We start from the raw sequence: 13,021 nt of genomic DNA, 5'->3' as shown, positions 1-13,021 counted from the left end.
ACAAAGGGAATTCATCAAAATATAAAGTGGGATCTGTGCATTATAGTGGGCTTGGTCACAACAGAGGCTCGTTCACTCAGCAGGAAAGCTGCCCTGTAATTACAGCCAGGAACTGAGTTGCAACACAAGAGAGAGTCTCTATTCTCAGCTGTACCAAAATCTGGATTTGTAATGCGGAGCAAGTCGCTGAGACCTAAATTAATCTGGAATAGGCTGTGGTTGTCAACGCAAGACAACGTGTCGGATACTAAATGCTGAGAGAGCAAGACAGGCTTTTTCAAATGAGCAGATCAGTAAGAAACACCATAAATTACAACAATGCTATGCTTTGTTCTATTATAGGCAGCATTTTGTGAAAAGTTTTGGAGCCACTTCATGTTATGCACTCCTATTTATGAAAAAAAATGCTTGGTTTAGAGTCAAGAAGCAATATAAGTAGGTAATCTGCTGAATGAAGTTTAGAAAATTAAATGTGTGATGTTTAAAATAAGCTAAAAACTTCCAAATTAACAGATACACAGAAGAAAATTTAGAAAAGATGCTGAAGTTAATAGCACGCAGGCTGTAAACTTCTTCATACAGCAAAAGAAAGGCACAGGATTTATGATTCTTATCCCTGAAGGACCAATGCTATTTTCACCCCAAGACTATTTTTATGAATTTCTTCCTTCCCAAATTATTAGCGAAGTCCCTAGTGTTTTCTTTTTGTTATTTGTGTATGGATTTATCATCTCAACAACAAAGAAAGACACATTAAACACATGCTTTTGTAAGCTGCAATAGTAAATATCTTCTCAGAAATGACTCCAAGACAAAGATCCACATTGAAAAGCCAGAATGAGAGCTGGGAGCCGGAGGGCTTTCCACTCCCAGTGGTGAATACAGCATGTTCTTCTCTGGCGTGTTAGTAGTAAGACAGAGACCCATTTATCAAAATCTCTCCTCTTTAAAACAGCATGTGCTCCTCAACAGTCTCAGTGCTCAGCAGGGTGTAAATACTGCATCTTCAGCCACTACATCAATGCAAGTTTACCATATACATTAGTGCTTAAAATTACAGCTAATGTTTGCTACAGTTACATCCCGTTTCATCAGGAGAATGTTAATAGTCATCATTTCATGTGAATGTTAACAAGTAAGCCTTAGCGTTTTTCGTATCATTGAGATATTTGATGTTACAAACACAGGACTCCTACCCACCACGTGTAACCCAGCAGCCTGCCCGCACAGAGGATGCTGTCCCACCTGCTAACATTGATCCTGATAAAGTGATCAGAAAAGCTGCACAGAAACAAAACAAGGGCAGTATTTTTACTGCCAGACAGCAACAAGACCCATTTCCAGTTTGGAATTGCATCTGGTTATGAAAGCAATCAGGCTATCAAAAGACACCAAAGAGCCTTTACCAGCAGAGATTTATCATTAACATGTCTTGTTCTCTCATCTACACCTTTCCAGTGCTGCTGAGAGCAGGAACATTAGTTACAACTGGTAAATGTTTGAACATGGTTTGAACTTGGTGTTGGCTCAACTAGATGTGCATCTCAAGGATCTTTACCAGCAGACCACTGCTTGCTCCTGTCAGTCCCAAATCAGGCATATTTGAGAAACTACCGCAGTCATCAGCTTGTGCTGCATACCCATGAGCAAACAGGCCCTGCAAGGAAGCAAAAATTCCCAGAAGAGACAAGCACAGTGAGCTGGGAACATGCAGCTTCTGCCATGGCAATGTACGAGTGAAAATCAGCACACTGGTCTATGTGTATCAGTGTCAATCAAAATCAGTCCAGACTGGAAACAGCTGAGCCAGCATAAACACCATCAGCTGGCACAGCAAATTGAACCATTTCAACCCTACAGATAGAACAGTACAGCTTATAGGAAAAGGTCAGAATCCCAGTAACAAGATCAGACTTGAAAGTGCAGGTGGAATAGTGAAATATGTCTATTAAGGACACTGTCAGAAAATCAAATCCCAGGTCCTTCAGCTTTTATGACACATGAAGGCAATGAGGAAGGAGTTACAAAAGGCTGAAATAACAAGATTTCAATCATTATTATTTGATTTTCATTAGAGTTCATGTCATACATTTGTTTTACAAATAGCAATTAGAACCAAAATAAGAGCAACCTTACTGTCCACACACATCTGAGAGAGTCACGTGCCACAAGCTTACAGACCATGCAGAGGGCTGAATCATTATCCTCATTTTATATCCTAAATCTTCTAGGAAGCCAATGGGCTTCAGGGCTTATAAAATAGGAGAACTCTTGGAAATTTTACTTTTGATTTCCCTTGGTCAATGTTGCCTCCCTCCAGATAGACATGAATCTCAGCTCATCCTTCACACAAAGATATACATCCCATTCACGTTTTAGGTACCTGTTTAGTATAGATTTTCCAGATAAAAAGATGTTGGTCGCCACTTTCATTCCCAAACATCACGTTGTCAGGACTACTAACCTGTTTGCTGCAAAGTCAGGCTGCGGGAGATGCAATGTCAAGTGTCTTTGAGCAGGGTGATAGTTCTTCCACTACAGTCCACCAACACAGCATCATCTTATAGGTAGCTGAGCTAACAACTCCACAGTTTCAGGTTAAACACCCTCTTTCAAGAATCATTTCCCTCTCACAGACACACCTAATGAAGCATACACCTCAGAGCCTGGTGGAACAAACAATAAGTTTGTGGTTGTACAGGGCTGCAGACTGTGATTCAGGAAGTGTATGTCTGCAAATTAATTTTGATCCGCATCCTACTGTGCTCAGTGTTTTCCTATGGCTTCTATCCAACATAAACATCTACTACCATTGAAAACCCAGTGCTCTCAGGAAGACAATGTTTAGTTAAATTCACGCAGTGATTAAAAAAAAAATGATAATAAGACCATTAAAAGTTTGAAGTCGATGGATGAACTTTGCAACTCAGCAGCAGTGGATTTACCAGAAAGAATGCCAGCAAATGGGCCCGCCCACCATCAGAAGTACCAGCCTTGCTAGCAGAGATATTAACACATTTGTTAGTTGTTTCCAACAGAGTCAGAATGAAAAATTATGTAGAGGCTAGAGCACAGGCTCTTACCAGAGAAAAGATTTTAGAGTTCTTCAGTCTCCTCTGAGGAGTATTTCCTTTGCGGGAGAGTGCTGACATCCATTTTAGAGAAAACCTCTGAACAGGTGTCATTTAAATACCACTTCTCAAAAAACCCTACAGGACAGCTGCATTACTTCAAGTGACTTGAGAGGCAGGAGGAGTCAGTATGTTAAATGAGTAAGGCAGATACAAGGAAGGCTAAGGCAACAAGAGTTTAATCCAAATTCTCATCTCGTTCTCCCCTTCTTTACAACACATAAATCAATGTAGTTCAGCTGTAGACACCTTCAATTCATGTCACCCAAGAGCTCACCTAAAACCCGAAGACAACAACCATTTCTGTCCGGCTTAAGACCTTTTATATATCCTACTCTAACCTTTGTTTATACTGTTATGATTATTATTTAATTATAAGCCTTGGCCTAATTAAAACATACATATTTATAGAAGCATTCATGTTGCCCACCTTTAGGCTTTTAACTGCTGTAGTGAAAATAGGAAAGCAAGCTCCTTATAGCATTAGAATGGCTATCCAGAGGGCAAATCAAAGCAGCTATGATGAGCACAAATGTCAACTATCAATGCTTTCAAGCAGCTTCCAGAGACACTTGCCTTCCTCCACTGGGATCATGAGAAATCCAGGGAGACTAGACTCCCAAACTGCTTCAAAAATCAAAACAGCTAGAAATTTCAGCTCAACTTTCATAAACTACAGTAATACTGAACAAACAAAACCAGCCACTGCTTTCTACGATACCTCCAGCATGCTAGTTACTTCCAGCTTCACACGCTGCATAACACAAAACCATGGAAAATACTCAGTTTAATCATTTCCTGTATTATTCACCACATTGTGTGCAATACCTTGTGGATTAATTATCTAGATAACAAAATGACTGCAAGTGCCATTAATGGTGTCAGTCTGATGCAGTCATCTAAAGAACAAGAGCAATGTCGTCCCCGTGATCTACAGCAGGAGAGAAGCTGAACTGAAGAACCACACCCCTCCTACCTGCTACCTATGGGTGAAAAAAAAAAAAACCTTCCTCCCTGCGCAGGAAGGTGACTAAACCATGATACCACTGTGGAAAGTCCTGGTGATTGGGAAAACCGAAGACAGGAAAGGTCTTTCATACCTAGAAGCCAAACTGTTCAAAAGAATGGAGAGAAGGGTCACCAACTCTAGCACATCTAGCTTCACCTGCAATGCAATGAGGAGACAGAACTTCCTATCAGTCACTACACCAAATTTACTGTGTAATAAAAGCCATACAGTGAAAAGTGTTTTTCAGTCCTGTATGCGGAATCCCAAAGAACAGTGCAGCACCATCAATGGTTCAACTCACTGTGGAGCCTGGTGCATCCCAGTACCGATTGCTTAGAAGATGCACACAGCTCACCTTCTTCCACGCACCCAAACTTGCCCAGAAATGCTCAGCTCCTGGCATGGAAGTGGCTAGCCGAGGAACAAGGCATAGGTGGAATAAAACCAGTAGAAACCTATAGTCAAAGCCAGTTATGGTGGCTGGCATGAGTAATTTCCATAACAACATAAGGAAGATTTTTTTTTTACAATGGGGGTGTTGTAACACTAAGACAAGAAGACATGGATGCCCCATCACTGGAAGTGTATAAGCTGATGTTGAGCGAGGCTTTGACCACCCCGATCTTGTGCAAGACGTTCTCTGCCCATAGCAGGACATCCAAGCCCTTCTGTGATTCTGTCACTGATCACACTTACAATATGATGGGATAAATGTGTTTTTGAGGTGCTTGTACTGATCGATAAAAGCAGTCCTACACTGAGTGAGATACTACACCCAAGGTGCCAGAGCCCTCCCAGACCCAGCACACCCCTGTGAGTGAAGAAAGCCCTGGAGCAAAATTACTTCCCCGTAACCACAGATATGGCCAGGTACTACCACCACGCTCAGCTGGCACAACTGGAAATGGCTCATTTCTGTGCATCCTGGTTAAGCAAGAGGCACAGATTTCTGTTTGCAGGCAACATAAATTACACCACTGGAAATATTTCTGTTATTACCAGGCCAGCAAACACAAGTAGCACTTACTAGTTTACTACTCTGTTTTCCCAATTTGAGAAGTGCCTTTAATGGAAGTGCTTTCTTGAACACATCCAAATGCCTGAACATAGATGTGCCTAAATTGCATCTCTGAGAGAGCTCTGGTTTTAAATTAACTTCCGGTATGTTCTGACCTAAAAAGGAGGGAGGTGGAGGAAAGGAAAAAGAGGAAGAAGGTGTCTCTCGTGGCACTTTTCTTTCTGAGAACACAGGAGGAAATAGGTGGTGGTACAAGCAGAAAGGAAGACAGATTTACATCTCCCAGTTTCAAAACAAAGTGCTATCAGCAAAAATAGTAGATTATTGATGCAGAGAGAGAGGAAGTGGCAAAGCTGCTTAACATTTCAAGAAGTGGTGAGGCTTCTCACTCAGTGCTATAGCTGGGGATAATAAAAATATTCTTTGAGTGGGATTTAGTAACTCAATAACAAAAGTTAAATAGACTAAATGCTGCATCTGTTGTTATAATTAAATTAACAAAGTACTGATAGAATCATGCATTTTTTTCCCCCTTGTGTACCATACCCTGGGCAAAGATTTGCTGTAGCTGTACATATTTCCTGTGTTATAAATTAAAACACTAGCCAAATTCATCCTTCCTGCAACGCTATTAAAAATCAAGGAAAATTACTCCAGGGATAAATTGGCCCAGAGATGTTTTTCAACAAAGATGAGTTTCAGAATAAATTCTACCCAAATAGGTCTGTGTGGAAATACTTGAAACATTTTCACTGGCATTCCCAAAGCACTTGTTTAAAAATATACTGGAACAGATAATTGGAAATACAATAAAATAAGTAGGTGGAAAATTTGAAGATGGTGGTTTAGAATACGCTGTTTCCAGGTGATCAACCTGATGTCTTTACAGTGTGGATTTGTGAGGGTTTTTTCGTTGCTGTAACTGTTATTTAATTTTTTGTTGTTGGTATCAGGGTTGGTTTTGGGGTGGGGAGGGATTATGTTTTGGGTTTTTTTTGTTTTGGTTTTGTTTTTTAAAACACCAAAGTATCTGCAGTTTTAAAAACAAAGCCACTTTATATGCAGCTGAACTTGAATCCGTGAATTGAAGAGCTCAGAAACTACATGAGTACTTGGAGAATCAGACCCATGCATTGAAGAGATTACCAATTTTTACATCAAGATTACGCAGTCCGATGAAATATGACTATAAATAGCATCAGGTTAGACTGTCAGCTGGCACAAGCTGGAGCCAGTCTGCTAAAATTAATTAATCTTCCTCAGCTTATCTGACTCACTCAGGCAATGCGTACAATTATGAATATTACAGTTCTCCATGGAGTTGCATATGCAGAAGTGCTGGCAGGGACAATGGCCTCAGTTAACCTTCATATGCAGTAGCGCGATGCTGGAGACCTGCATGAACACACCCCTAGCACTTCTCCTGCAAGAGTACATCAACTAAAATGACAAAAACAGCCATAAACCACACACAAGTTGCTGAAAGTAATTTATCTCCAGCAATTTGCACAGCCAACAACCACTGTAATCACTTTTTTTTGCAGAATCATAGGAAACTGGGCTGGAAGGAATTTCGCGAGGCTGTTCAGCCCTTCCCTGCCCCAGGGCAAGCTGTAGCACACCTACACACTCCTCTGACACCTCCTGTTTCCTTGGAGGGTTTTGAGCCAAAATGTTTCATTCTTGATCTCACTCCAAAACAAGATTCGATTTAAACACAGTTGTTCATCTCATTTAAAGCTCCAGGTGTTGGCCTTTAATGCTTATAGATATACAGAACATCAAACTGCTGGCTAGTTCCTATGTGAATAGAGAGCTTAGCCTTTGCTAACACGGGGAGAGCAGAAGATATAAACAGGTAGGATTAATGATTTTTTTTAGAGCACGAGTCAAACAGAGCAGAAATAAAAAATCTGTTCAACAGATTTCCATTGCAGGAGATATTTTTAGAACATCTGGATGAGACCACAGAGGTCATGAGAAAATCTGCAGTACTCTCGGCAAAGCCATCCTCTCCATGACAGGCACTGAGAATGTCATAGTATCATAGTATACTTTGGGTTGGAAGGGACCTTAAAGATCATCTAATTCCACCCCCCCTGCCATGGGCAGGGACATCCCACTAGATCAGGCTGCTCAAGGCCCCATCCAACCTGGCCTTGAACACCTCCAGAGATGGGGCAGCCACAACTTCCCTGGGCAACCTATGCCAGTGTCTCACCACTCTCATAGTGAAGAAATCCCAAATCTGCCCCTCTTCAGTTTGTACCCATTCCCCCTCATCCTATCACCACAAGCCTTTATGAATAGCCCCTCTCCAGCTTTCCAGTAGCCCCCTTTAGGTACTGGAAGGTCACTATAAGATTCTTGGAGCCTTCTCTTCTCCAGGCTGAACAACCCCAACTCTCTCAGCCTGTCCTCATAGGGAAGGTGCTCCAGCCCTCCGATCATCTTTGTAGTCTCCTCTGGACCCATTCCAACAACTCCCACGGCCATACAGAAGAGGCCATTCTGTTCCCAGTGAGCCCTATTCTCTCCAGAATGTTCCAACCAAACCTGTTTTTCATCCCCCAGCTTTTACAAGCTTGTGACAAAGTCCCCTTGCAATGGCACAGAAGCACATACTTCTCCTTCCCTCTGTTTTCCTACCAGAAAGTCACAGGCTCAGAGGAGGGTCCCATGGAGCAGACAGCTCCCACTCCCCTGCCTCCCAAACCTCCCAGGGCACAAATCCAGTGATGGAGTTTGCGGAGGGGAGAGAAGGAGGGTCTGGCAGGGAAAGACAATAAATATGCCATTTCGTGAAAACAGTACTTGGATGGTTCTCACCAGCACAGAATGGTTCAGGTTTGACAGTGCTGCTGATGGTCCTTGTGGGCTAAGTGAAAGGGGGAAGGGTCTGGACATCAGATCCCAGTGTTCGAAATGCTTCAGACTATTAAAGCAAGGCATCAATTCTTGTAACAACATGCTGCAATTTATTTTAAGAAAATAACACACTAATAAGAACATCTTTTTCCTTCCATGCCTTCCAGGCATGGCATCGCTAGGATCTGTTTGGAAAACTTTCCATTGCTTCTGCCACAGTCTTGAAAGCAATCTGGTGCTTGTAAAGAGATGCAGCCCAGTCTCCTCATTGTGATTCTAAACCAGACTACATATTTCTTCTATTTTTTTCCACATATATTTCTTTGCAAGCAATTATTCAGACAAATCATATTCCTCAATCTCCTGGGATTCAGTTTATTCCAATAATTGAGAGGAATTATTTTTTCTTCTCTGATGTTCTGTTTTTCAGGGCAAGGAGATTTTTTGTGTGTATGAACGTTTTTCAATCATGCAAAACCCAAGGCAAAGGTGTAATAAAAAATGCAACAATTCTATTGCTTATTTTTGTCATCTGACATTTTCATTTTATATCATAATGAGCCTAATCAATCTATCCTGTATTATACACATATCACATTTCTAACCAAGTAGCAATTAGAAATAGATATCCGATTTCTTTCTTCCAAAATTGTATGAAAATTAACATCACTTGTCACAAAAAGAGTTCAGACTACAAAGAGCAACACACAAAACACTAAGTATGTTAATTTGACACCATTCTTCACGCAGTTCTCAAATCAAAAGCCACAATGTCAAATTCTATTATTAGTCCTCCTGCTTGGATCATCACTCTGAATAAAGACATTAATGAGATGGAAACAAAGCATTGTCTTAGAAGCCATAAAACATAAAATTAAAAATAAAATTGAACACTGTGGTTCTTGGGATTAAAAGCCCCCAGTAAATCACAATCACCAAGAAAAGGCTAAAGTATTGAACAAGGAGCATCTGTGGTGGCTCTGTTCCTCTCCATAGAAGTGACAGGCAGGGTATCTCTTGGCTGACAAATGCACAAGTCTCTCCATGACCCATAGCAGAGATGTAGTACTCGTGGTCAGGGAGCTGCGCTGGCAGCTTTCCATCCCAGGGCTCAAATTCTCACAGCTGCCTGCTCACAGGACTTCCCTCCTGTCTACCGACACACTTGTCATTTTCTAAAAGGCAACAAGCACAGTTGTCCCACTGAAGCTGGAGGTGTCCTGCACCAATTTATGCCCTCCCAAAGACCCAGCCAGTCTCACGTTGGCAGCTGCAATAAAAACAAGTGCTCCACTTCAGCAAGGAGCGGCCAGTTGCTGCAACAGCCATCTCTGACCCAGCCAGTGGAAGTGGTTACAGAAGTCTTGCCTTTAATTTCACTTGGAAGCTTGTCCCTGCCTATCAGGTTTGTCCACTTGGTGCGTCAGCCACTTGTTCCTTAAAAAAGTTCAAACAGGAAAAGAAGGATGTAGAAGCTGGAGTAATGCTGAGCTCTTCTGTAACCACGGCTTCTGTCCCTGGATCTCTAGAAAGGCTGTATGACATTCAGAGTATGCTGACTCACCAACTCAGAAGTCAGAGGGCAGCCTCAGTTTCAGTTCCTAGAGCTGCCAGTCACTCAGTCGTGTGCTAAGTGTGACATACAGACTGTCACTACAGCAAAGATGGACATGGAGTACCAAAAATTCAGTGATTCAGGTTCAGCTCTCAAACACCAACTTAGTTGCTACATTCACTTCATAAAAACATCCGCCTGTTCTGCATCTGTGTTAGTAGAGAGAAAAGAAGCCAAGTCTCACAGATATACAAATCTCTGACTACAACAAAATAGGTCATTCAGGAAATAAACTCTCAGGGCATATTCACTGTGAAAGACGGCATGAATTTTGTTTCCTCGCAAGGTAACAAGACAGACATGAATGCCTATTGCAAAATAGTCTCATGAAAAGCAAGTGACCCCATGGGGGATCGAGGACATCTGTATACAAACCTGCTTAAGTTGAATCCTTTACAGCATATACAGGAGCAGGGGTGCAAGAACTGCACAAGGGTTACTTTGCACATTACCTGAATCTTGGACAAAATGTCCGTAGTCAGACATCCTGGGGACTCCCAGGGCAGACTTAAAAAAGTCTAAGAGCTCACTAGCTGCTACTGAAACCGATGCTCAACAAGAGGCTAAAAAAAGACCAGGTGATCTCTTCTTAGGTTTGGACTTGCTATTAAAGAAAGTAACAAGTTAGGCAGCATCCAAGGAGTCTCCTTTATTCACATCCCCTGAGGACCAGTCCCTCCAAGAGGGACAGCAATTGTAACGCTTTCTGTAGTGAATCGTTAACCTTGCAGTCGCCAAAACCCTGAAGATTCATTTAGCACACAAAAATGTTTCATACCCTTCTAAAGCCTTTATAAAACCTGTATATCAGCAAGTGCAGATGACCGCTTTTATTTTCGTATAGTAAACTAAATATAGCCCTGATAGTTAAGAGTTAAATAAACAATTGCATATTTTGAATATTGATGGTTATTCCCCCCCCCCCCCCCCAGTATTTGTAGATTTGTAGGTATCTTCTAAGAGCTGAGTAAAGCAAAAGCCAGAGAGAAATACATAGTGCAGGCCAAATCTTTCAGCAGGTATAAGTCAGCATGGTCTGAATGACTCTTCACACATAATTATGCTGCCAAATACTTGATGAAAAGAATTGAGTGGATGTTAGCATATGCTTCATGTAAAACAGAGAAGAGGACATTTGACAGGGAAGAATTACATTAAGACTCACTATAGGAACTGTAACACAGTTTAAAAGAAAACCACACTAAACGTGCAGGCTTGGAAACTCGGGTAAAAAGCATGAGAAATGTCAGCTGAGGCTTGCTCTTTGCAAGGAAGGAGATTCAGCAGCAAGGCATACTATCATCCATTACACGCAGACAACTGGTTTTATAGGAACTGGGAGGCTTGCTGCTTCAAAGCAGCTGCTTGAATATTTAGCTTGAAAGGCAGACTATTCCTCACATTTTCTTTGGTGTGTCTTTTAGCTGCGCTGCTAAACCGCTGTGCCGACACAGCGGTGCCAAACGGCAACGTGTATCATACAGGACTGGAGCACCTTTAGGCATGCTAAGAACTGCACATGGTTTATACGGCACAGCAAAGCAGAAACCACAGCACTGTACTGATGCCAGAGGCATCTGGAAGCTGTCGCGTAGTTTCTGAGGACACGGCTCAGTACGGCGGGGTAGTTGTACGTGAGCCATTTTCAGTGCTAGCTATTTTGTCGTAAAGAAAGCCAAAAAAGAAGGCAGTCAGTAAGAAACAGCAACATGTACTTCAGGAGAGTAAGTGACTGCAGAAACACGTGCAAGACTGGTCCAAGCTAGTTGGAGTCTTGTGGGTGTTGTGGATAACAACTCCATCAGCCTGCATTATACAGATAGCAGGTTTGCAGCCTTTACATCTGCCAGTTTTCTTGCTAGATACTGAAAAACACCATAGATCTAATCACTCACCAGCAGTAACTCCCTTTCCTGGTTCAGTCTCTGCTACACAGCTTCATCTGGTCTGAAAGACTTAATATTTAACTTATGTGATATTTTGCTGGAACAGCAGAACAAAATAACTGATTAATGGAAACTTAAAAAAAAAAAAAAAAAGAAGAAGAAAATGTAAAAAAATTTAACTTTACCAACTGAAAATAATTTCCAAAGCAGTGATTAAGCTCAGTGTATGATAACACAGACACACACACAGACGCAAGTTTTCCACATATTAAACTAATGCTACCTAGAACAAAAGATGTGCTCAGCTTTCCCTTGAAAAGCCCATCACGCAAGTAGGTATCTAATAAATAAGGAGACAACTGTAGTCTGATACCATATGGCAATTTCAATCTAAAACAAATTCTTGCTGGCACTGAGGCTAAAGCCACGCATTTTAAAGGAAAGCTACCAGATTTTTCCTAGCATGAATATTTAATGTTTTGAGAGAAGCAAGAGAATTTTGTGTTTAGAAGTTACTCCACCAGAAGAACACACTGTTCTCTTAAACATTTGGTTTTAAATTAAGGTTAACCAGCTTGTAAGATTGCTCACAAAATCTCCAACCCTTCAAGCAAAGCAAGAACAACTCAGTAAGGCTGTAGACAAACGAGATTACCAGTCTGGTTTGCAAGTGAGAACAGCCTGTTAAAACAGGCAGAATCACATTTCCATGTGGAAAATTTTGAAATTATTATTACTAAATATAATATCTCAGACTTTTTTTTTTTTTTTACCCTGTTTCATTTACAGTTATACACATACAGTCAGCTCTGCTTGTTCCATTAGAAAACAACAGGCAGCAGAGCCAATGCCACCTTCTTGTTCAAAATCACTTGGGATTTGAGTATTCCCTCCCAGGTTCCCCTGGAGGGGAGCAGCAATGCTGAGACCACAGGGAAACAGGCAGAAATATGTAGGGTGGAGGGGAATAGGAAATGACCTGCATGTGGCTCTCACATACTGTCTTTATGGGCCTTTTCAAAATATCTGCAAAGCAGCTAAAATTCTTGTACAAATCCAAATTGTGGAGGGCGGGATGAAAAAACTCAAGAATTGCAGCGTTCCAATTTGAAAATGTCATTAAGAACTATAATTTTGAGCTAATTATGTTATGGGGAGTGAATAAAAATCAAGCAAAGAGGATCCATTTGATACAGCACCTAGATGGCAAGAGAGGAGCATTTATTCTACCACACTGAAATATTTTATATTCACTGTAATCACTGCAGTGTTGACTAAAGCGAAGGAAAGCATTGCTGCTTGATTCTTTTATCATTCTCTGTCATGGCACCCTCTGCCATCCAAATTCCCACTCCCCCTCACACTTTTTCAAAATGTCAGTGCAGTGACTTTCTAGGAATTTGGTCCAAGTTTAAGAACCTCCATCTGCTCTCGTTGGAGAGGAAGGAGATCAGAATGCATGGCAGACTTCTAGCAAAGAGACACACAAACACA

The 13,021-nt window shown here is 41.4% G+C and overlaps 1 protein-coding gene across 4 annotated transcripts in view; it reads right to left on the bottom strand.

Annotated features, from left to right (window-relative positions):
• FAM107B (family with sequence similarity 107 member B) overlaps positions 1-13,021 on the bottom strand; it is a 60,099-nt gene that overhangs the window by 20,318 nt on the left and 26,760 nt on the right. The window contains exon 1 of one of the 4 annotated variants that reach the window (XM_054051930.1): positions 2,465-2,568. The exons of the other annotated variants lie outside the window; for them this stretch is intronic. The gene's annotated coding sequence lies outside the window, so the exon portion shown is untranslated. Of the gene's footprint in view, positions 1-2,464; positions 2,569-13,021 lie in introns of those variants that run through there. 4 annotated transcript variants of the gene reach the window in all.

Source organism: Cuculus canorus, chromosome 1, assembly GCF_017976375.1.
Source record: "Cuculus canorus isolate bCucCan1 chromosome 1, bCucCan1.pri, whole genome shotgun sequence".
NCBI classification, from domain to species: Eukaryota; Metazoa; Chordata; class Aves; order Cuculiformes; family Cuculidae; genus Cuculus; species Cuculus canorus.
This window is presented reverse-complemented; position numbering and strand designations above follow the sequence as displayed.